Source organism: Gopherus flavomarginatus, chromosome 12 (assembly GCF_025201925.1).
Source record: "Gopherus flavomarginatus isolate rGopFla2 chromosome 12, rGopFla2.mat.asm, whole genome shotgun sequence".
NCBI lineage: Eukaryota > Metazoa > Chordata > Testudines > Testudinidae > Gopherus > Gopherus flavomarginatus.
In genome coordinates, this window is record NC_066628.1 from 28,729,749 (window position 1) to 28,755,105 (window position 25,357).

The window sequence follows — 25,357 nt, forward strand, 5'->3', positions numbered from 1 at the left end:
AAAGTTAGGCAATGAAAATGATTCCAGGCAAGAGGGACTGAAAAGAATGAGACAGTTCAGATTACAGAGAGTTAATGAGTAGGGTGACATGATGCAGGTGTACGGTATGAAATGAGGGAACAAGAGGCAACACGGCCTAATGGACAGAGCACTAAATCTGGACTCAGCAGAGGTGGGTTCTGTGACCTGGGGTAAGTCACTGCACCTCCTTGTGTCTCAGTTTCTCCATCTGTAAAGTGGGAATAATAATATTGATCTCTTTGTAAAGCACATTGAGTCTGCTGCTGAAAAGCACTAGAGAAGATCTATGTATTATTATCTGATTAACGATCCAGAGAAGGTCAGCTGGGCATGGCCATTCACCCATTCTTCAAGCACAAGAAAATGGAGACATTGAAAGGCAACCAGTTTAAAACTGATAAATGGAAGTATTTTTTACATAATGGGTATTTAGCCTGTGGAACTCCCGGCTACAAGATATCACTGAAGTCTAGTACTTAGTGTCAAAACAAAGATTAGACATTTATATGGATAATAAGTTCCTTCTCATTTCTGATCCATTTATATGGATAATAAGTGCCCTCCTGTTCATAGATTTCAAGGCCAGAAGGGACCACTATGACCATCTAGTCTGACCTCCAGTATAATGCAGCCCAGTAAACTTCCCCAAAATAATTCCTAGAGCAGATCTTTTAGAAAAACATTAAATCTTGATTTTAAAATTCTCAGTGATGGAGAATCCACCACAACCCTTGGTAAATTGTTCCAATGGTTAATTACTCTCACTGTTAAAAGTGTTTGCAGTCTGAATTGGTCTATCTTCAACTTCCAGCCATTGATCATGTTATACCTTTCTTGCTATACTGAAGAGTCTATTATTAAATATTTGTTCCCCATGGAGGTACTTCCAGACTGTGGTCAAGTCAACCGTTAACCTTCTCTTTGAGCTAAATAGATTGATCTCCTTGAGTCTTTCACTATAAGGCAGGTTTTCTAATGCTTTAATCATTCTCATGGCTCTTCTCTGAACACTCTCAAATTGATCAACATCTTCCTTGAATTGTGGGCACCAGAACTGGACACGGTATTCCAGCAGTGCCAACTACACAGGTAAAATAACCTCTCTACTCCTACTTGAGATTTTCCTATTCATGCATCCCAGGATCACATCAGCCATTTTGGCATCACACTGGGAGCTCATGTTTGGCTGAATATCCAGCATGACCCCAAAGCTTTTTTTAGAGTCGCTGTTTCCCAGGATACCGTCCCCCATCCTTAAATACGGCCTGCATTCTTTGTTCATAGGTGTATACACTTACATTTAGCCAGATTAAAACAAATATTGTTTGCTTGCACCCAGTTAACTAAGTGATCCAGATTGCTCTGAATTACTGACCCGTCCTCTTCATTATTTCCCACTTTCCCAATTTTTGTGTCATCTGCAAACTTCATCAGTGATGATTTTATGGTTTCTTCAGGTCACTGATAAAAATATTAAATAGCATTGGACCAAGAATCAATCCTTGCGGGACCCCATTGGGAACCCATCTGCTTGATGATGATTCCCTGTTTACAGTTACACTTTGAGACCTATACATCAGCCAGTATTTAATCCATTTAATGTGTGCCAAGTTAATTTTATATCTTTCTAGTTTTTTTTTAAATGTTGTATAGAACCAAGTCAAACGTGTTACAGAAGTCTAAGTCGATCATGATCTTTATCAGCCAAACTTGTAATCTCATCAAGAAAGATATCAAGTAAGTTTGACAGGATCTGTTTTCCATGAACCCACATTGATTTGCATTAATTATATTCCCTCTTTTAATTCTTTATTAATCAAGTCCCATATCAGCTGCTCCATTATCTTTCCGGGCTTGATGGCAGGCTGATAGGCCTATAATTACCTAGGTCATCCTGTTCTTTTTAAAATCTGACATAACATTAGTTTTCTTCCAGTCTTCTGAACTTCCCCAGTGCTCCATTTATTGAAAAAGCAACATTAACTGTCCAGCAAACTCCTCAGCCAGCTCTTTTGAAACTCTTGGATGCAAGTTCTCTGGACCTGCTGATGTAAAAATATCTTACTTTAAGAGTTTCTGTTTAACATCCTCCAGAGATACTAGTGGAATGGAAAGAGTATTTTCATCACCACATGATGAGACTGTATCATTTGTTTTTTCCACAAATACAGAACAGAAATATTTTATTGAAGACTTCTGCCTTCTCTGCATTATTATTGATAATTCTACCATTTCCATCTAGTAGTGAACCAAGAGTATTGTTGGGATTCTTTTTTTCCAGTTCCCCTCCCATTGGCCATCACAGAGACCTCCCATCCGCTATCACATAACAGCCCTGTGGCAGTCACAGCAGTTGCTGACACAGCAAAGCGCCCTCCAATGTGTGTGTTTTGTGTGGTTTGGGTGTCTTTACTGCAATAAGCATTGTTTTATAAAAACCTCGGCCCCCATCACAGCTGCACATCACCACCCCGTGAGCTGGCCTGTTCTCTCTACTGGAAGAATGCAGTTTGAGACTCATTGGGTTTAGCCACCCCAGTATTAGACATAAACCCTGTTATGGCAAAAAACAAGCCAGGTTCTGCAAAAGGCAGGAGATGAAAACTTTGCCTTCCTAGCTGTTCTGTTTCCTTTGCACGCTCTAAGCAGCGGCAGCTGTAGCCCTGAGCAGCCCTGCAGCATTACCACGTGCCTTGTGAGCAAAGGGAGAGGACATGGAAAGGTTCCTGATCAGTTACTCAGGATTCCATCACTCCCTCCTGGATCTCGGCTCAGGCCCCTATGGCTGTTTCTTGTTATTTGCTGCTACCCTGCAGACAGACAGCCACTGACAATGCTCCTGTCACCTGTGTCTGAGCCCATCTTCACACAGCCTCCTGCTTTAGACGTGAACTCGGGCTGAGTCCAATGTTCCCTTTATTCTGTCTCTTACCAAGCATGTTCCAAACATACTTGGAGTCCCTTTGGGGCACTCACAGAGAGCACAACAATCCTGAGCCTTGATCTCACACCGTGACTGAGAACAGAGGGTGGCTCAATCTTATTTAAAAATTCTATTGACTCCTCTGAACTTCCTAAAACGTTTGGCTCAGACCTTGAGTGTGGATTCAGATCAGAACTTAACTGAATCCAGCCGGTTCTCCTGTGCTAGGTGAGATGGGCCCAAATCTCAGTCCAGTAGTGGGTTCCTGATCCTGGAAACAGCCCTAAGCGTTGCTTTAAATTATGCCAGTTGGGAACAGTTCCCGATGGGCTTCTGCCAGCTGCAGGGCCGCTCTAGGTTTTTTGCTGCCCCAAGCAAAAAAAATGTTGGCCGCTCCCCCCATTTCCTTTTTGTGTGTGTGGTTTTTACACGTTTGCACTTTGCAATGTTGTTGTTTGGTTTTATTTGCCTAGGTGCGGTACTGATGCAGCACTGGGCAATGACTGCATCTGAATCTGTCTGAGCCAGGTGTATCTGCTTGAATTTCTTATTGAGACAGAGGAAATGAAAAGTCCCATGGGTCACCAGAGTGCCTGAGTAATTCGTGCCACTGTGATATGTGCGGAGGGGAAATACAGACCAGAGAAGGACACTTCAAGAGGCTTAAATCACCTGCGTGTCACGCCTGGGTCTCTTGAAGGAAGGCTCCAGGGTTGTGCAGCTGCAATCGGAGGTTAAGCAAGAGCTCTCCAAAGGGGACAGTTATCTCCTGAGACAGCTCTTGGCTTTCCTGGGCACACTCCGTATTTCAGTCTTACTAGGAGCTGGCCTGCTGCTTCTGAGCGCTTTCTGCTACTTTCGCTCATTTAAAATGAGCCTGACATTCCCCAGATCATTAACTGACGTCGGTACAGAGCGCACTGGAGAATTGTCTGCTGTCCAACGGGTGCTAATTCCGACACTGCCACTTGATCAAAGGGTCGAGCCATTATCTTTAAAAAGTTGTGCCTGAATGAAAGGATTTCTCCCAGCTCAGATTCATTTCCAAGGGGCCGGGGGCAGGAGAGAAGAAGGGGAAAGCCGGACTAACCCTTGGAGGGGCATTTCATGGTGCTCTCTCCCGGTGCGCTCTCTCCCGGCAGCGCAGGGTGACCTGGCTAGCAGCACTGACGGTGTTAACTGGCCACTCGGGGCTTCCTGCCAGGCCCCGGTGAGTTCTCGGCGGCTTTCTTGCTGTTCCTCAGGGGACTCGGGCTGTAGGAACATGAAGTCCCTCTTGGTGGACTCCAGGGTCAGGCAGACATTGTAGCAGTAGCCCGGAAGGCTGCTGCCCACCACACCCAGGCAGTTGCTGGGCACTTTGTTGCCTGAGGGGAGCTGGGGCTTGATGTTGGAATTTTTGAAGATGGCGGCTGGAATGCTGCCCCTGGAAATGTGCTGCCCCAAGCACGTGCCTGCTTTGCTGGTGCCTAGAGCCGGTCCTGCCAGCTGTGCACCGCTGAAGTGCAGTGCATCCCAGCCAGTGTATGGGAATCAGGCACTGGTCTTGATGGAACTGTCCTGTGCCTAATATTTCATCTACAGGCCTGTCAGTCAGGTGTCTTCCATGAGCCCAGTGAAAAAGCCTGGGTCAAAACTGAAAGCAAGCATGTTCTTTCACATTGTAACTACCGGGGCTGCCCAGCATACCAAGCCCCCAGGGTGCCAATAGCGTGGCAGGTGCCCTGTGACTCAGACACAAGCACTTTGGGTGCTTCAGCAGCTAGTTCTTGTAGGCGCCAGCCCTGCTGGGCCCCACATTCACTCAGACACCTGGCTAAGGGGAAGGGTATTTACTAGAGCTGGCAGGTAGGGGAAGGGTGCAGGTACCCTGGCTCTGGAGACTTTTCCAGTTCCAAGTGAGCTGTATGGTACCCTCTCCAGTCTGATCTCTATTCAAGCAACTAAACATTTGCAGGTTTCCAGGCCAGGCTCAGTTAATGTCTCTCATTGGGTCCCTCTGCACTGGCTCCATGCCCAGCTGTTGCTGCACTCCCACCAGTCCCCCACAGACCCACGCCCAGTTGTAGTGTCCAGCAGCCACAGCCTGTTCCATACATGGCTTTTCAGCTGGGGTTTCCTCTCTGCATCCAGCTTCTCTGCAGCTCCTGGCTAGTCATGCAGGTAATGTGCCCAACACAAAACCGGCCACTTCCTGGTGGAGGGCCTTTCCCCCTACCTGGCCAGGGAAAGAGATATGCAATGGGAGGGAGCTGATGGGAATTGTAGTCCCTTGCTTAGCAGATCCATCACAACATCTGGTAATAGCAGCCCTTTCGCTAAGGGATGGTGGCCTGGTTATAAACAGATAGAATGGATCAAGGGATGAGAATCCAGGACAAATGTGGAGTACAAGCGTTAAGAGGTCTGGGAAGGGCTTTGTCTTAGCACGTATGGGATTAGGTTCTGCAGCCACTACAAACTATCACAGGAGCTGTTTGTAACGAGGCGGAGTGGCTCCCCTCCCCCTCAGGGAGGGTCAAGCCCCATCAGTCATCCATGGGGGCGGGGCCGCTGAGCGGAAGTCCCGCCCCTCAAAGGGTCAGGCGGTGACCCGGAAGAATAAAAGCCAGGCCCCAGCCTTCAGTTGTGGGTTGGCCACCGGCAGGAGCAGATGTGCCTGCTGCCGCTCGTGACTGGGAGGCTGCCCAAGCCAGAGGTCGAGACCAGGAGCTGCCTCGCCCCCGCTACGACGAGGGGCGGCCGGAGCTGCCTCGCCCCCGCTACGACGAGGAGCCGCCGGAGCTGCCTCTCCCCCGCTACGACGAGGGGCCGCCGGAGCTGCCTCGCCCCCGCTACGACGAGGGGCCGCCGGAGCTGCCTCGCCCCCGCTACGACGAGGGGCCGCCGGAGCTGCCTCGCCCCCGCTACGACGAGGGGCCGCCGGAGCTGCCTCGCCCCTGCTACGGCCCCGAGGAGCCCCCAGACCAGGCGTGGCCCGAATTCCCCGACACCCTACCGGACCTGCCGCCCAGCCCGGATTGGGAGGAACCGATGGTCCTGGACGTCTCCGGAACAGAGGCCCCGGACCAGGAGGAATAGAGGGGGAGTTAGGAAGTAGCCCGGGGGCAGCTGACTCCAGTCAGGCTGCAGAGCTACCATTGCCCATGTCAGTGTGTTGCGGTCAGGACCCCACTGACCACTGGTAGAGGTGACAACCGCTACCAGGGCCCCGGGCTGGAACGCAGAGGAGTGGGTGGGCCTGCGTTCCCCCTGCCACCTGTAACCGGGTGGCAGATTCCCCCCCTCTTCCCAGTCGGAGAGGCCTGTACCTGTTTAAACTGTGTTTGGTGCTCTGCCCTGCGTCAAAGGGCTGGGCCCCTGTTGACTTTGCCACTGCTCTGCCCTGCTCCAAAGGGCCAGGGCTGTTTAAACTGTGTTTGGTGCCCCGCCCGAACCAAGGGCTGGGCCCCCTTTGACTCTGTCACTGCTCTGACCTGCCGAAAGGCCAGAGCAGACTGTAATTGCAGGGAAGACATTGAGGCCGGTGTGGCTCCCCTCCCCCTCAGGGAGGGTCCAGCCTGGGCGGAACTCGTATACATTGTTCATTTCCTTAACGTATTGCCACACATGCAGGAGAGGTGCTGCGAGGATATGTTTGCTTAGATCCCCAAAATGTTTGACTATAAGGCCTTAATCTGTAAAGGTTTTCACTAGATTGGGGAGACCCAACTCTGCCAGGGCCACCTCTAGGGCTGCTTCTATATTCTTTAGGGCTGGTTGTCCTATGTGCTGAGCACCTTTCCCTCCCCAAGAGTTGAGAATACTCAGGACCTGTGGGGATCAGGCCAGCCCAAAGGTTGCTGAGATACATGCTCAGCTCTGAACTACTGAATGTAGTTACCAGTGTCACAAAGAGTCATGTTCGCTGCTCTGTCAATTACCAAATAATGACTTTCAATGTTTGTCAAATAAGGAATAAAAATAATATTGAAAAGGAAACTATTGAAATATTGAAAACTGTGCCAAATCTCATCTTTTTTATTTTAGTAATAACAGTAACCAATGGAGCTGAGTAAATAATTTGCAGCAAATAAAGTATTCAATTAATTTTGTCCTCGTTCTTGCATTTTCAGCAAATAGATTGCAACAGTCTTAAATGTTTTTGTTTGTAATTATTTCTGAATTTATTCCATGACTAAATCCATAGAAATATTTGTTTGCAATGCTGTTGTAGCCATGTTAGTCCCAGGATATTAGAGAGACAAGGTAGGTACGGTGAGGTGAGATCTTTTATTGGACTAACTTCTGTTGGTAAAAGAGATGCTTTCAGTCTCCACTGAGCTATGCTTCAGGTCATAGAATCATATAATATCAGAGTTGGAAGGGACCTCAGGAGGTCATCTAGTCCAACGCCCTTCCTAAATGGCTGCCTCAAGGAGTGAACTCATAATTGTGGGTTTAGGAGGCCAGTGCTCAAACCACTGAGCTATCCTTCCCCCTGAAGTCATGAAGTCCTAGTCTAGAGCCATCTTTCTGAGCTGGCTGCTATACTCAACAAACAAAGTGCAAATCTGACAACTGATAAGAGCATTTAAAAATGCTGTCTAGCATCTGAGCTAAAACCTCACTTTCTGCAAGTATCCCTAGCCCTATATTAGCGCAGCTCCGAGAAGGCCAGGGAAACAATCAGTGCTAGCGCCGGGGACATTACTCCAGCATGCTGATTTGCATTACCTATTTTACCTACTGCCTCTAACCAGGGCCGGCGCAACCCATTAGGCGACCTAGGCGGTCGCCATGGGCACTAACATTTGGGAGGCGGCGACCGCGGTGGCTGGATGTTCGGCTGCAGCGGTCATTGCCAGTATTTTGGGGGCGGGACCTTCCGCCGCCTCTGTCGGGGGTGCCATTTTGGGGGTGGGACCTTCCGCCGCCTAGGGCGCCAAAAAGGTTGCTGGCGCTCCTGCCTCTAACAGCCCCTAGACACTGGGGCCCAGAAGCTGGTAGTGCAATGTCAAAGAAGTAGCAGGGCACCAAAGTACCCTCTCTGTAACTCTCTCTCTCACACACACACTCCTGCAGCCCGAACAACGCTCTTCCTCTCACAGGTTGTTGCAACCCATAATCTGTTGCCGCGACGTGGCACTAATAACCTCACCTGAGTCTTGGGAGCCTGTTTCTATGGCCATGTTCAGAGCAGTGGCAGCAGCTCTGCTGTAGCAGACATGCAGACTGGGGCGCTGGTTCAGTGCGGCCATCTCCTGCCACAGGAGATATTCCTATTGACGCTCAGTGCCCAAATGGCATTGTCAGTCCAGGCCAGACACGCGGCTTCCTGGTGCAGGAAAGGTGAATGCAAACAGTCTTCTTTCCCGGGCTGCTGTCTGCGGGAGAAAAGCAGCACATGTTGGGAGCTTGGCTCTTAATGATATGCTGCAGCCCTGTTTTCAGGAGGCACTGACAGAGTTTCCAGCAATCAGACTCCCAGGAGCAGTGTGAGAGGCATCCCAGTCCCAGGGCTCTGGAGCAGCAGGCTGGTAACCAGCAGAGCTCCAGAGAGAGAACAGCCAAGACCAAGGGCCAGTAAACATGGGCCTGTGTAAACGGCAGCTTGATTTTTAAATTCCCAGCAGGAGGCAATGTGGGAAGAGGGAGCTATGGGGGTAGGAGGAATAAAGGGCAAAGGGGAGAAGGACAGGAAGCAGCAATGAGGGGGGCAGGGGACAGAAAGGAAAGTTTGGGAACATGAGCAAGAGATACAGAGAGGAAAGGAGACAGCAGTTAGAAGAGACAGGAGGAGAGAGATGGGAGGTCTAACTAGCTAACCATCATCCAGCCGTCACTGTGTTGTTTCTGGGTGCCAATGAAATTACACAAACTTCCAGCCACAGCCATCTGGCTTGCAATCTCTATCCCTCCTGGGAACACAGTGGTGGGTTGGCCTCCAGGGTTTAAAAGACACTTTAATTCATTTTTTCCTCTTCCTTTTCTGTTCCCCGTTCCTTCCTTCTTGGGCTTCCTGCTGGGGGGAAAAGGGAAAGTTAGTCAGTGCCTTGGGCTGGGCTCCCCAGGCTCCTGGGCTCCACTGCTGTCTCTAGTGGCCTCCCTTCTTGGGCAAACTCCCCCACCCCCCGTGCCCTGTGGCCAGTTTCACCTTTTGCAGCTCCACTTCTCCAGCCAGAGCATGCTCTGCTGGTGCCCCTGACTGGCACTGTCAGAGGACAGAGACACTTGTTGGGCTTGCTATCCGTGGGGATCTTTGAGCATCTGGGCCTTGCAGTCTGAACAGACCACACATACCCAGGGCGGGGAACAGGAAATCAAATGCCAGCAGAGGAATCCAATCTCTTTGGGCAAGGTGTTTGTGTGTCGTGTTCCTTCCACAAGCAGCTGAGCTAGGGCGACCAGATGTCCCAATTTTATAGGGACAGTCCTGATATTCAGGGCGTGTTCTTATATTATTACCTATTACCCCCCACCCCCAATTTTTCACACTTTCTATCTGGTCACCTTAGGCTGAGAGCAAGGAGGCAGAACCCAAACACTGACTCCCAGTTTCCTTGTGGCTGAGCTGGTTTTTGGACAATCTTGTTCATGTCAGAGTGGTCCGAAGGAACTGAAAATGCCAGGCTGGCCCTTGGGAGCTGTAATGACCCCGTGTTTCCTGTGCCCTGGGCTCGGGTACCTGCTGCCACCACCAACCTTGAGCTTGGAAAACTGACCTCATGTCTCCCCTCCCTCCACCCCCTGTATCCCAAGGGTCCTGCCCCCAGCAGCAGGGTGCTTGCTGATAAAAACGGTCGGTGCTCTTCAAAGGCCACTGCAGGAAAACAAGGTCACCACCACTGCACCCCAGACTGGGTTAACAAACTCTGACTTTACTGCTTGCAGGCAAACCCACAGATGAGCTCAGTTGCTGGCATATAGAGGTGTCTTCTTTTCTCTCTGCAGCACAGTACGGGCGTGCTACAGATCCCAGTTCACATTTCCTTCTCAGAAGCTGCAGGGTCCTCTGCCCGTGCTCTCAAAGCCATCTCCCTGTAGCCTGGACCCATACATTCCCCCTAGTCTCTGGTGTCTTGAGAGTCCCCCGCCACCACCTTCCTCAAGCTCCTCGCCCACCTGCTAGCATCTGAACAAACACCCCAAGGTGGCACCGAGCAATCACATTGGCCTTTCCAGAGTCTTGTGTCCCCCAACACACAGATTTTCCTTCCAACAGCCCCATATATAAACTACCATTAACTTAGCACAGTGCCTCACAATCCCCACAGGAGCCAGGCATCCCCAGGATTCAAACCCAGCTCTGCACAAAGCAAAGATGCCTCTGTTTTATTTTGCAATCTTCCAAGCCATTCCATGGCTCCCAAAGAGCTAGTCTGTGAGCCACAGAACTCCTGTCCCTTATCTGCACACACCTGCCAGGACGTCTGACTTAAAAATAATACCAGACAAATCTCTCCCTCCTTTGAATGTGGTAAGAGTGGGATGGAAACAGCAACTGTTTAGATCTCACCCAGCAGCTGAAAAGTTTCAAACCTTGCTAGGAACAATGCAGACTTGCTAAACCACTGCTGCTCCCAGTGCTGCTTTCATTCAAAGGGATCCATTCTGCTACTCCAGGATGCAGCAGAGTTTGATCTTCCCAGGATTTCTGTTCAGATCTTTCCATAACAGAACTCAGAGCAGGCTGGGTTTTTTTTGTTTTTTTTTTTTTACAAAGTTTCCCTGCGAGAGGCTGGCTCTTTGCTTTCACCGTTTGCTCCCCTCCATCTCTGCACACCCATGCAACGAGCCCCTCTCATGGGTACCGGGCTCTGCAGAGAGACCTGGAGTCCTGCTGAGCGCTCACGTGATGTGAGATTTTCAGGGATCACTGGGGGGAATCTATAAAAACTTGACTCCTTCTTTGTCTCTCCATGCACCACTGCGCCCCCTGCTGGGTGATGCTGTAAATGCAGAAGGCATGTCTTGGTCCCCACGAAATAGTGTGGGCAGCCCTAGGTCATCGCACAGAGACCTTCTTGGGAGGATGTGGCCGGAGTGCCTCTGTGCTGCAGCAGCTGCCAGAAACTGCAATAGCCCCTTGCAGCTGAACAGAGCTTAAAGCAGCCTCAGGCAAACCAGACTTCAGATCAGGGTGGTGTCAGGCTAGTGACAGCCACCTTTGCCACCCCATGGGTCCTGAGGATGGGGCCCAAAGCCCCTATGATAGGGCTCTGCCCAGGGCTGGTGGGTGCTGCACAGCTCACAAGGGGCTCCAGCTGTCAATAGCCGACAGCAACAGACTTTCAGCTCTTTGCAGATAGGGAGAGATCATTTTTACAGTGCCTAAGTGACTTAGGAACCTTAGTCTCATTGGCTGTTAATGAGACTTGGGCTCCTTAGTACTTAAGACCCCACTCCAGTGGAAGTTAGGTGCCTAAATACCTTTGGGGATCTGGGTTAAGTCTCTTTTGAAACTGGGACTTGGACTTCAAAGTCACTTAGGTGCTTTTGAGACTATTACCCAAGGTCCCCAGGCCTCCTCCCAAGCCAGACACACACATACATCCCCCCGCCCCAGCACGCCCTCTGTACAAAGCTGCCTGGCTGTACACATGGACTCCCTGCACCAGTCCCTCCAGCAAAGCCCTTCAAGTCAGCCTTTCCCCAGCACTCCCTATTTGTCCTGGACTTTCCCACGGGAAATATGGGAGGAATCAGATCTGAGGGCTACTTGGCTATGATACAGCACAAAATTATTTCAGCCATGCAGGCAGTGACACTGAGTCAAGTCTGTGCCATGAGCCCAGTCACAAGGCTGATTCTGAGTCCAACATGGGGTCTTTGGAGACTTTTCCATGGACAAATGACCCGGGGCTAGAAGAGCTCCTGTTAGAGACAGCCAGCATGCCCAATAATGTCCTGCCACGCTGGGGTTAAACTCCCATCAAGAGACCATGCACATCTGCAATTCTGAAAAGCTGTGGAGCCCCGTGATTAGATTGAGACACTGTGATTGTATCGATTTCAGCTGTTAGCAAAGTTGTCATTAAGTTAAAAGAGGCTTGAGCGATGGCGGGGAGCAGAGGTTGCAGCTGCCTCCCAGCACAGTTCAAATAACTGAATTCCAGAGAAGGGCATTAGCCGCTGCCTACAAAGGGCCCAGCTGCATTAAGCCCAGACAGGCTTTGTGGGGAAGCATCAATGTTTAATGTGCAGAACGAGCGTCACTGCTCCTCGCCGCTGCAAAGCGGATGGTTCGCTTAGAAATTGGAGACTGATACATAAAGCTCTCTCTCCTGGGTCACCTTGAGGGAAAAGGGTCCCTCACACCTCGGAAAGGAAGATGCAGGAATGGGTCAAAAAGGACTGGGCAGATGGGTCTCTCGCCTGTCTACTTGCATGGCCCTCATCCCTCCAGCACTGAGCACATCACAGTCATTAATGGCTCTTATCTTACAGACTGGGGGCTGAGAGAGTCCCAGAACCAGAGCCTCACAGGTATTCAGGTGGGAGTGAGATGATTTCAGGGGGAGTTAGGTGCCCAAAACACCTCTGGAGACCTGAATCAAAGAGATTTGCCCCATGTTACATAGGGAGGCTGTGGCAAACCCAGGAACTGGTGTGCTTGGCTACTGCTCTGAACACAGCCTAGGGGATGCAGTGATGCCTGACTGGGGCATTACAAACATCTGGAGAACTAGGTAATAATGGCAGGAAGCTGGGGTGCATTAGGTTACCTAGGCTGGTGGCCTTGGACCATTCCACCACCCTATGCCTGTTGGCAGCAGTATTAGCAGAGGCTCCAAGTCCTGAATGGGCCATGATGGCTGAACTCCCCTGGGCACCGTTGGAGCAAAAAGGAAATTGAGTACTGGGTCATGTGTGAAGGAAATGTATCAGAGTGCTGTCCTCACTGAGCCTGTTCTGTGGACAGGGGGACTCCAGCCTCCACCAGCTCTAAGTTCATTATACAAAACAAGTATGGGCTGAGCCCCATAGGAGAGAGACCCAAAGCCCAGGCACTTCAGGCAATCAGATCCCAGGGGCAGAGAGACGGGAGGGGGCATTTTTATTAGAAAAGCTTCACGTGAGAAAATTCAACATGCTTGGGCTGTGGAGGAAAACCATCTTGCAACCGGACTGTGTTGTAGAGTGTGGCCATCCCTTTAACCCAAGCCAGAGGAGCACGGTGAGCTGCAGAAACAGAGGCTGCATTTGAGTCTCTCGCTTCCCTGTTGCAACTGGGGCTGAATGTGGGGAAACTTATTTCTGTCTCTGAGAAGGGCTCTGAGGCATTGTCGCGAATGGCGGAACGCTCCTGCCCATCATTAGCTGCTGCTGCTTCTCTTTCAAAAGAGAAATAATGGATAAATCGGAGGAAAGCAATCTGACACACGCTGCTAAAATCCTTTAACCCATGGACGGACTGCGCTGATTAGGAACATTTCTCACCTCTGCAGAATGAAATTCTTAGTAAAGAAGAACAATTACTGAAACAGGGATTTGTTTTCTGGCACACTTGGACAGGAATATTAGTAGAACCCCACAAATATGTCCTCCACCATACTCCCCAGCATGGTGCCTTGTTCTTCTAACCTCCTCCAAGGGTGTTCAGTAGGGTTTGGAATACATTGGTGGGGAGGGGGCAAAGCAGACAGATGAGCACTTGAATCAGTTCTTCTTTGGCCTTGTGAACTAAGCAAATCCTCTCTGGGAGTCACTGGGGAAAGATAAAGGCAGAATCCTGTAACGTGTTGTTTTTATAAACACTTTTCTCTCTACAGCACAGTGGTTAGGAAGATATATCTTGAACCGAAAAGTCAGAACACATTGCAAGAAGAAAGTGAGCAGAGTTAGAGAAGATAGATGAAAATACTTATGCAAATATAGCTTTCCGTGCTGTCAAGAAACTCACCACGACACTCATTTATTACTCTATTAAGACAGCAGATGGCAAACTGCTAATGAATGTGAGAGACATCAAGAATTGCTGTAAACAAACAGAACGATGCTAGAGGAGGCATCAAGGAATTTGTGAAGAATGCCATTGACTGGAGCAAAAGTTAAGCAAACTCCCACAGCGTTAAGAGAAGTTCCATTGTTGCGGACAGGAAATGAAGCAAGATTTTAAAAGGTCAGACCAGGGAAGACAACAACACACTGAGCATTTTCAGCTCCTAAAAAGGGCTGCTGAGGTTATCTAATTAGTGTCCACAATATCTCTCCTGACATATGAAAGAACTGGTAGAAATCATGCCCAGTATTGTTCCCCACTGCTGCTTGAATTCTCTGTGCTGTATGTTTGTATTAGGATTGGGCAAACTGGATTAGCAGCTACCAACCCCCTTGAACCATCAGCTGTTACCGAACCAAATTTGAAACCAACCATTTGTAAGGTTGTTATGAGTTGTTGTTATTGTTTGTTCTTTGTATTGCAGCTGAACCTACAGACCCCACATGAGATGAGGGCCTCAAGGTGCTACTCTCTGTACACAGCCACCGCTCCTTCCCCAGAGAACTCCCAGTCGAAGCAAATAAGGAGTGGACAGGACATCTGAAGAACAGAGAGGTGAGTGACTTACAGCAGGTCAGTGGCAGTCAGAATTAGAACCAAGGTCTCCTGACTCCCATTCCAGTGCCCTACTCACTAGGCCATGCTACCTGTCAAATGGTTACTCGTTTGGTTTCCATCTGGAAACCTTGTGAGACTCCTCAAGCCCTCATCTGCAGGTATCCAGATTCCTTTCATTTGATCTATTGCTCCCTCCGTTAATTAGCAGCAGTTTCCACCATTGGTCTATGCAAAACAGTATTAGCAAGATTCTAAAGCCCAAGCAGAAATGGGTGGCACAGACACTTCTGAGCAGGATTATGCACTAGGAGTGGAATTCATCTCTGCCTGAGAAAACAGTCTTTAAAAAATTAGACTTCTTTCTTTCAACCTCAGTTTAAGCACCCAACACAGCAAGGTCTGTTAAACAAACGAAGCCTTTCTAATCAGGAAAGTGCCCTCGCAGAGGGAGATAGTTTTATGGTTAATTCATTCTGGGTTCCGTAATAAGGAACGTCACAGGTCTCAAAATACTGATCTGGGAGGAAGGAAGCTTTAAAATGATGGAAGCATTTCACAAACTCCAATGCACTTTCTTTTCCTTCTGTTGGCACAGTCATAAGTAACCCATGACAGCTGGGGTGCAGAGGACTTCCTGTGTTGTTATTATTATGGTAGCACCTCGGAGCCCTAATCATGGACCCAGACTCCATTGTGCTAGGTACTGTACGAACACAGAACAAAATGACAGGCCTTGCTCCAGGACCTTTAGAGGATCTTCCTCCAGTACTTAGGAGAACTCATTGGACCAATGGTGCTGCTGCTGCCGCTGGGATCAGCCAATCCATATTTCATGAGCTACAGCAAGTGCAACATGACAGGCCCAAAGGCATTTACTGTACAGATTACAAGACAAACCACTAAGGTAAAATGGAGTTGAAGATGAGGATATATATCAGTAATTTAAGAGTAAAAAAACATTACAGGGATGTTGTAAATATCCTCAAACCAGGTGTTGTAAATCCAGGAAATTCAGATTTAAGGTTACACTTAAAAGAAAGTCAAACATGTTAAGGTCTGGGAATGCATAGCTGTGACACCCAAACAACCTTAACTCAACTCTGCCCTGCCATGCATTAATCATATTATAAAGGCCTTTTTGTGTTTGTGGCCCCAGATTACAGGACAGAGTTAAGGCGGCTAAGAGGCAAGGTAGGAACTCACTGCTACAAGGTTTTGCTGAGTCCAAGAGGTTACTGGGATTCAAAAAGGGGGTGGACATCATATGGATAGCCAGAATACCCTGCTACATCAGATAAAACAAAAGGGGTGTGAACCCTCATGCTAAAAGAGCATAAACCAGTTACTAACTACCTGGGATTAGAAAGAAACTTTCTCTATAAGCAGGTTATTACATAGTTGTTGGTTACAATTCTTTCACCTTCCTCTGCAAGATCTAGTCCCGGCCACTGTCAGAGACAAGATGTTGGGTGAAAGAGACTACTGATCTGATCTGGAATGGCAGTTCCTGCGTGCCAAGCTACCACGTAATGTAGTGAGAGAGAAAATTCGGGTAGGGTTGTCCCTGAAACTTCAGGTTCCATCTGTTTGGAGCGATACCATTGTAAATCAAGAGTAATTCCATGGCAGTCAGAGGTGTTGTTCTGCAATTGAGCTCAGAATATGACCATTCAAAGGCTGTAATAAGCTATTAGGCATTAAATTATGTCTGACTGCTGAAGCTGACACATTACTGGAAATCTCAGCTTGTACTTTACCTGCAGTCAGTCCCGTCTCATAATTTCCTCAGATTTCTTCCTGTCAGGGCACTCAGTAAAGGCTGCCTTGTAAACAAACTCTGGCCAGGACTTTCCAAATGAGATAAGACAAGTCCAGTCAGGAGAGGAAATGATGACCTGCTGGGTCAGAGTCAATAAGAGGCCCGTATTTGGTTGCAATTGTTAGCCAAGTGTAATTAACTTCTTGAGGAGGTGCAGGATGTTAAGGGCTCATTGGAATCACGGATTGATAATTATTCATGAGAAGTTAAAAGAAACTATTTACATGAAGCAAAATGTGTAAAAACTAAATAGCACGCAGGGGCCAAATCCATTCCTAGCACAAACCCATGGACCTCAGTGGCTTAATGCTAGGAATGCATTTGGCCTCTTGATTTACAAGTGACAATATGAGGCCCTGTCTGCACTATCCTGTTAAAAGCCTCTGGTTTTGTAAGCTATCCATTGTGACACTTGGTTACAATGAACAGGACTGAGTTGTATTCACCCAGCAGCCTCCTTTACAACACAACCCTGTGTCAACCAAGTTTATGCACCCTGCTACCGTGCGGACTGACCATGTGTGTAAAAATGCATCCTGGGCAGACATCCCAGCTTTCCTAGGGCTTCAGCAGAGGACAGAGTAGCTGCAGAGACATGCACAGAGAATAACACCACCAGCATGAGGAGCAGTGCATTCTGGGATGTCATTCCACAAAGAGATCTGGGCGGAAAGATCCCAAACCAACTGCGCAGTCCCAGCTGGGGTGGCGGGGGAGGCACCCTCTAGGTAGCAAAACACCTGTTGCAGGAAGACATCCAAGTGCCAGCCTCAGCTAATGACCAGGGAGACACACTGTGAGCACCCATGGTTACTAAGCCAATATTAACCATATGTCATGTGGCCACAAACAAGGCCATGGAAACGAGACGTTTCCAAACAGCATGAAAGCAGCAGGCAGCCATGCTGCCTGGCAGTTAGTGCAGAGCAAGCTCTGAAACCAAACTGGGAAGCAGAGTGAGGGGCAAGGGAGCCTGGAGACTGAATGACTGCATATAAAGAGATGCCTGGCTGCTAACAGGGCACAGTGGAGCTCCCACAAACAGCCTCACAGGCCCTCTCTCCACTGTGCCATGGCCCGATAGCAGTTTAAAGCATAGCTGAGACTAACGCCGTTTAAGCACAAATCACTGTGTCATTCTCCTTTCGTTTCTCCAGAATCAGCTTCCAGTAGGACTTGCCCTATAGGATGAGCCAGCTGGGCTAGTGAAGCCAAGTTTACGGGCTGTGTTCTCATTACCTGCATGAACACAGGCTTTTCCTCCCAGCAGTGACAGCGGATCACAAACCACAATGCTCATCTTCCCCTGCCAGGGTTTAACCTTGGTTAAATCAAAGTTCTTTATTCCCAGGGCCCAAGCAGCCCAGCTCTGTCTGCCCTCACACCAAGACCCAGTTTCCTGAGCCCCATCTGCATCAGTGCTCAAGCTATTTAACCCCCGCTTGTACAATTCCTTACCTTGTATGCCGGAAGGGAAATGCAGGTGGTGGGCTGTGGCCCATCTGGTTAGCCTGAGCCCAGCTGTCTGGGATTTTCCTAGGACTCAGACATGTTTCATAACCCACCACAAGAGGATAATACAAACCAAACAGCCTGGTTATTGTCAGTTAAGGAGAGCAAAGGACAATGGGATCTTTGAAGATCTGGGTCGTTATCTTATCTGCTAATTTTTCTGGAGCCACTGGGTATTTGGTGTCATACATTAAAACCAACTAATGTCTTTAATGGAGAAATGAAGGTATGAACCCCTGGTTGGGTAGGCTGGGAGCAGCTGTGTGGGTCATTTAGGCTCTGTTAATGTAAGGTGCAAAACAACTGCGAAACATTGTTTGGAACCTCTTGATCTTGTAATGCCTGCATAGTGTCTTGTGTCCTGGACTGCATTGCAGACAACTTTTTATTTCAGAAAGTTGAAAAAGCTACTGGGGGGAAGCTGTTCTAGACTTGATTTTAACAAATAGGGAGGAACTTGTTGAGAATTTGAAAGTAGAAGGAAGCTTGGGTGAAAGTGATCATGAAATCATAGAGTTTGCAATTCTAAGGAAGGGTAGAAGGGAGTACGGCAGAATAGAGACAATGGATTTCAGGAAGGCGGATTTTGGTAAGCTCAGAGAGCTGATAGGTAAGGTCCCATGGGAATCAAGACTGAGGGGAAAAACAACTGAGGAGAGTTGGCAGTTTTTCAAAGGGACACTATTAAGGGCCCAAAAGCAAGCTATTCCGGTGGTTAGGAAAGATAGAAAATGTGGCAAAAGACCACCTTGGTTTAACCATGAGATCTTGCGTGACCTACAAAATAAAAAGGCGTCATATAAAAAATGGAAACTAGGTCAGATTACAAAGGAGGAATATAGGCAAATAACACAGGAATGCAGAGGCAAGATTAGAAAGGCAAAGGCACAAAATGAACTCAAACTAGCTATGGGAATAAAGGGAAACAAGAAGACTTTTTATCAATACATTAGAAGCAAGAGGAAGACCAAGGACAGGGTAGGCCCACTGCTCAGTAAGGAGGGGGAAACAGTAACGGGAGACTTGGAAATGGCAGAGATGCTTAATGACTTCTTTGTTTCGGTCTTCACTGAGAAGTCTGAAGGAATGTCTAATATAGTGAATGCTTACGGGAAGAGGGTAGGATTAGAAGAGAAAATAAAAAAAGAGCAAGTAAAAAATCACTTAGAAAAGTTAGATGCCTGCAAGTTACCAGGGCCTGATGAAATGCATCCTAGAATACTCAAGGAGTTAATAGAAGAGGTATCTGAGCCTCTAGCTATTATCTTTGGGAAATCATGGGAGACGGGGGAGATTCCAGAAGACTGGAAGGGGGCAAATATAGTGCCCATCTATAAAAAGGGAAATAAAAACAACCCAGGAATCTACAGACCAGTTAGTTTAACTTCTGTGCCAGGGAAGATAATGGAGCAGGTAATTAAAGAAATCATCTGCAAACACTTGGAAGGCGGTAAGGTGATAGGGAATAGCCAGCATGGATTTGTAAAGAACAAATCGTGTCAAACTAATCTGATAGCATTCTTTGATAGGATAACAAGCCTTGTGGATAAGGGAGAAGCGGTGGATGTGATATACCTAGACTTTAGTAAGGCATTTGATACGGTCTCGCATGATATTCTTATAGATAAACTAGGAAAGTACAATTTAGATGGGGCTACTATAAGGTGGGTGCATAACTGGCTGGATAACCGTACTCAGAGAGTAGTTGTTAATGGCTCCCAATCCTGCTGGAAAGGTATAACAAGTGGGGTTCCGCAGGGGTCTGTTTTGGGACCGGTTCTGTTCAATATCTTCATCAACGATTTAGATGTTGGCATAGAAAGTACGCTTATTAAGTTTGCGGACGATACCAAACTGAGAGGGATTGCAACTGCTTTGGAGGACAGGGTCAAAATTCAAAATGATCTGGATAAATTGGAGAAATGGTCTGAGGTAAACAGGATGAAGTTCAATAAAGATAAATGCAAAGTGCTCCACTTAGGAAGGAACAATCAGTTTCACACATACAGAATGGGAAGAGACTGTCTAGGAAGGAGTATGGCAGAAAGAGATCTAGGGGTCATAGTGGACCACAAGCTTAATATGAGTCAACAGTGTGATACTGTTGCAAAAAAAGCAAACATGATTCTGGGATGCATTAACAGGTGTGTTGTAAACAAGACACGAGAAGTCATTCTTCCGCTTTACTCTGCGCTGGTCAGGCCTCAGCTGGAGTATTGTGTCCAGTTTTGGGCACCGCATTTCAAGCAAGATGTGGAGAAGTTGGAGAGGGTCCAGAGAAGAGCAACAAGAATGATTAAAGGTCTTGAGAACATGACCTATGAAGGAAGGCTGAAGGAATTGGGTTTGTTTAGTTTGGAAAAGAGAAGACTGAAAGGGGACATGATAGCAGTTTTCAGGTATCTAAAAGGGTGTCATCAGGAGGAGGGAGAAAACTTGTTCACCTTAGCCTCCAATGATAGAACAAGAAGCAGTGGGCTTAAACTGCAGCGAGGGAGATTTAGGTTGGACATTAGGAAAAAGTTTCTTAGGGTATGGCTACATTTGGAATTTCAAAGCTCTGCCCCGGCAGCGCTGCTGGAGCGCTGCCGCGACAGCGCTTTGAAGTGTGAGTGTAGTCAGAGCGGCATCGCTGGGAGAGAGCTCTCCCAGCGCTGCATGTAAACCACATCCCTTACGGGTGTAGTGTGCAGCGCTGGGAGCCGCGCTCCCAGCGCTGCTGCCCTGATTACACTGACGCTTTACAGCGCTGTATCTTGCAGCGCTCAGGGGGGTGTTTTTTCACACCCCAGGTGCAGCGCTGTAAAGTGTGAGTGTAGCCAAGGCCTAACTGTCAGGGTGGTTAAACACTGGAATAGATTGCCTAGGGAAGTTGTGGAATCTCCATCTCTGGAGATATTTAAGAGTAGGTTAGATAAATGTCTATTAGGGATGGTCTAGACAATATTTGGTCCTGCCATGAGGGCAGGGGACTGGACTCGATGACCTCTTGAGGTCCCTTCCAGTCCTGGAGTCTATGAGTCTATGAGTCCCCACATGCCGCACCTGCGCCAACGTTTGGGTGCAGCAGTAGACTGGAGCACTCAGGTTGAGTTGTTGCTCAGGTCTGGTTGAGCTGGTAGAGTCTACAAAATACCTTCTGGTCTGGAGAGGAAACTGCAAATGTCACAGCTCCCTGGCTTAGCTGTTCTTCCTAATTCCATCCCACAATGTTTGGGAATTGCCCAGAATCCACAATGCTGGGAAAGATGGTTCAGGAATCCCAGAATGCACGGGTACAGCCCTGGGAGTAAGTTATGCTGCATGTGGACATGCCAGAACGGTTCTGTCAAATACGCTCTTGCTTGTTGTTGTTCTAAACCACTGCAGAGACAAGTCGAGGCAACAAATCATGCCCTGCAATGCTTGTCCTTATCATGGTATCCATGTCTAGGACCCTGACTGCTCCCATTGACGTCTCTAACAGCTGGAGCCGGCCCTTCATGAAGACCCCTCGGTCTGACTCTCCATGATATTTTCTTCTGCCTTTTCCCCTCATCTCTCTCTTCGTGCCAAGGATGGTGCGTTGGAGAGTCCATTCCAGCATGTATCCAGCCACTCATCGTGAAGCCATTCTCCTTCATTTCTTCCACTGCGTTAGCTTTCCAGTAGAAAACCCATGAGAATGCAGAGAGTTCTTGTGCTGGGAGCACAGAGGCATGTTTTATAAGACATCCTAACACTGATGGGAATGGATTATAATGACACACCCCACCTGCTGTGTCTGAGATAATCCGTAATGCCTGGAGTGCTTCACACATCCTCCAGAGAATGCAGATCCAACAGGACTGGTCTCAGCTGACCGCCATCAGTGGTATGCGGAGGCTGTGTGGGCTGGGAGGAGATCTACTTTGCTTCATCCTAGAAACCAACAGAAGTTAGTTTTATCCCCTTGTGATCCAGAAGCCTGCACAGGACTGAGAACCTGCTAGTTCCACCAAGAGAAGAGGCTTGGATATGTCATGGTTCCGATGTTTGTATCTATCCCTTTTAGAGGATTATGAGTGAATAGGGAACTCCCTGGATCTGGCCTTAATTACACCTCTACAAATTAAAGGCTAATCAGCGGCAGCATGCCAAACCCTCTGAAACTCCTGTAGCTCTGAGCAAATGCAGGCACATTAGAAATCTCTACACTCGTTCCGTGATGAAGATTCTGCCTGATTGTTATTTAACAGTTGCCAGTGAAACCTCTACATGTGCAAAGTGGTTTTCTTGGGCAAGCATCTGAAAGGGGCACTGGCACCTACCCTGGCTGAATTCCCTGGCAAGATCCCAGCACCGAATGTGTGTTTGTCTGAGCCATTGTACATGCAGTGAACACTCCAGGTGTTCGCCTCCAGGGTCAGGTGTAAAAAAAAAGAAATCATTAATTTGGAACGTACTGACCTAAAAACCTGCTCAGGACTTTTTACTGTTCACGCCACTTACCCAGAGAAATGAGTCAGCAAATGACAATAAATCACTTCCATGCAACAAACGGAAGCTAATGCTCTTAAAGTTGAACCAGAAAGGTAAACGTCAAGCTCCCAGGCTCTCTAACCACATGCGCTGGATCCCCCATGCTAGCCACGCTCTGCTAGCCCCACACAAGAAGGGCAGTCAGCACATCATTGTCTTATAAGTGGGTGCACTACTAGAGGGAGAGGATAGATAACTCTCCACGGCCCATTTAGTGCTTGGGAATCCTGGCTGGACTCAGAACCAGCGTGGGAGGAATGGGGTGGTGAGGGAAGGGGACACAGGACTGACAAGGAGTCAGGGTGCAGCAGGAGTACTGGGACTGGTTGAGCAAAGAGACTGGGGCAAGGAGCTAGGGAGGGGGTGGGTGACTGTGATTGGCTGAAGAGACAGGGAAGGGAGACTGAGACTGGGATCCAGTGAGCAGGGGCAGAGGTCCTGTGGAGAAACTAGTATGTGATCTACTTAGAGATTTTATCATCACTTTGCAACCTTCATAATAGTCTTTCAACCTATTTTTCTGTGTGTAATAATAGTAACACGTAGTAATAGGCTGAGTGGAACTGGAGAAAAAGAGGCTTAGGGATGCAAGCCAGGACCACACAAACTCTGGAGACTCAGCCTGTAACCCTATTGCAGTGCCTGGCTCCCAGGCTCCCGGCCAGCAAGCTGCCTGGCTCCCCCACTGCCTGGCTCCCCAGGCTGCATGTCTGGTGGGGGGATGTGTCATAAACAGATACCTAAGGGTTACTGTTCTTTTACCTGTAAAGGGGTAACAACAGTAACCTGAAACACCTGACCAGAGGACCAATCAGGAAACAAGACTTTTTCAAATCTGGGTAGAGGGAAGTTTTGGGTGTGAGTTCTTTGTTCTTTGTCTTGGGTCTGACCCTCTCGGCTCTGAGAGTGATTTTTCTATCTCCAGGTTTTCTAATCTTCTGTTTCCAAGTTGTAAGTACAAGGATAGTAAGACAATAGGTTTATATTGGGTTTTTTTTTGTATTTACATGTGTGTAGAGGCTGGAATGTGTTAAATTGTATTCTTTTTGGATAAGGCTGTTTATTCATTTTTTTTTCTTTAAGCAATTGACCCTGTATATTGTCACCTTAATACAGAGACTATATTTTATGTCCTTTTCATTCTTTTTATATAAAGCTTTCTTTTTAAGACCTGTTGGAGTTTTTCTTTAGTGGGGACTCCAGGGAATTGAGTCTGCAGCTCACCAGTGAATTGGTGGGAGGAAGAAGTCGGGGGAAAATCTCTTTGTGTTAGATTTACTAAGCCTGACTTTGCATACCCTCTGGGTAAGGGGGAAGAGAGATTAGCTCTCTCGGTACTTGTGTTTCCAGGACTTGAAACAGAGGGGGTAGAATCCCTTTGTTTAGATTCACGGAGCTTGCTTCTGTATATCTCTCCAGGAACCCAGGGAGGGAACACCTGGAGGGGAGGAGGGGGAAGGGAAATGGTTTATTCCCCTTTGTTGTAAGACTCAAGGAATCTGAGTCTTGGGGTCCCCCAGGGAAGGTTTTGGGGAGACCACAGTGAGCTAGGCACTGTATAATTCCTGGTTGGTGGCAGCAATTACCAGGTCCAAGCTGGTAACTAAGCTTGGAAGTTTTCATGCTAACACCCATATTTTGGACGCTAAGGTCCAGATCTGGGAAAAAATGTTATGACAGGATGAGGGGGAGAGTCAGGGTGCCCCACCAAGGACCTAGAGAGCCAGTCAGAAACTTTTAGCAAATTCAGTTTTGGAAGAAGTAAACTAGACTTTTTTGAACATTTCTGTTCCTGGGAAATGTCTTGTTTCTGGCTGTTCTCTCCAGTTGAGAACAACTGTTTGTGTGTCTGGTGGGAGGATGCACAATTTTGCCTGGGATGGAAATTCCAGTTCCTGCACAGCTCTGCTAGAGACGGGACATGCCCTGCAATTGAAAGCTGGGATGCTGCAGTAGGTGGTGGCAGTGGCACTGGCTGGGGAAGGCAGACCGCTCATCCTAGGGAAGCAGGCAGGTGCTTTTTCCTGGATGGAAGCTTTGGGGACTTTTAAAATGAAAACAGAGAAAACAGAGGGGAACGGTCTGTAGGCCCTGGTCCTGTGTTGGCTGCTGGGAGACAAGGAGGCTGAGCTGACAGAACTGTTCCAGCTCCAACCTCAGTGGCTACGGCATCTTCCCCTTTTGAAGGAGGGAGGTGGGAGGAGGACAAGTGGTGGGAGCCACAAGGAGAACAGGTGTGATGAAGAGCAGCAGCCGCGCAGCCCTGGGGATTGGTATCCCCTTCCCAGGTGATACTCGCTCTCTGTCTTGAGACAGGGAACTCTGACCCTGCTCAGAAGTGGTGTCAGTGACTTGAATCTGAGCCAAGATGACCTCGTTTGCAATGTCCCAGATGGAGCAATTTTTTGGCTGTAATTTCCCCTAGAAACAAGCCCTGGCCATGGACACACAAAGTCAACAGCCACAGTGAGCTGCAGCTGATGAGCTGGCAGGGGCTGGGCATGGCCTTGGTGTCTGAAATTCACAGCTGCCTTCAGTCTCCTGTCACCCCAGCTCGGAGCTGGGCAGTGTTGTCATGTTGAGCATGCAGCGCTCCTGTGGCAGCAGAGTATGAGGGGAGCCCATTGGGAGGAGGGGGAAGGGCTGAGATATCCAACAGAAGGGGCAGGTACAGACTATGGATCCCAAAACACCTTTACTTGCCGTCGCTGCACAGATCCCAGCACCCAGGGACTGGCATGAGGTTTGCTAGCTGGCAGCATTAGCATGCTACAGCACAGGAGGTAGCTTACACCGCTACGCTTAGTGAGACAGCAGGCTACACTCAGGAGACATCAGCACAGCACTGAGCACAGAGCAGCTTTTGAACAAAACGCTATATGCAAAGTCTGAGCGTGCGGGGGCGGCGTGGCAGAGTGAGCAATGGCCATAAGCCAGGCAGAACCAACACGGCATACCTGATCAGGCAGCATGATGGCAAAAGCCATGAGGCTTCGAAGAACGCTCAGACAGCGCTGGCAACACAACCGGAGAGCTGTGG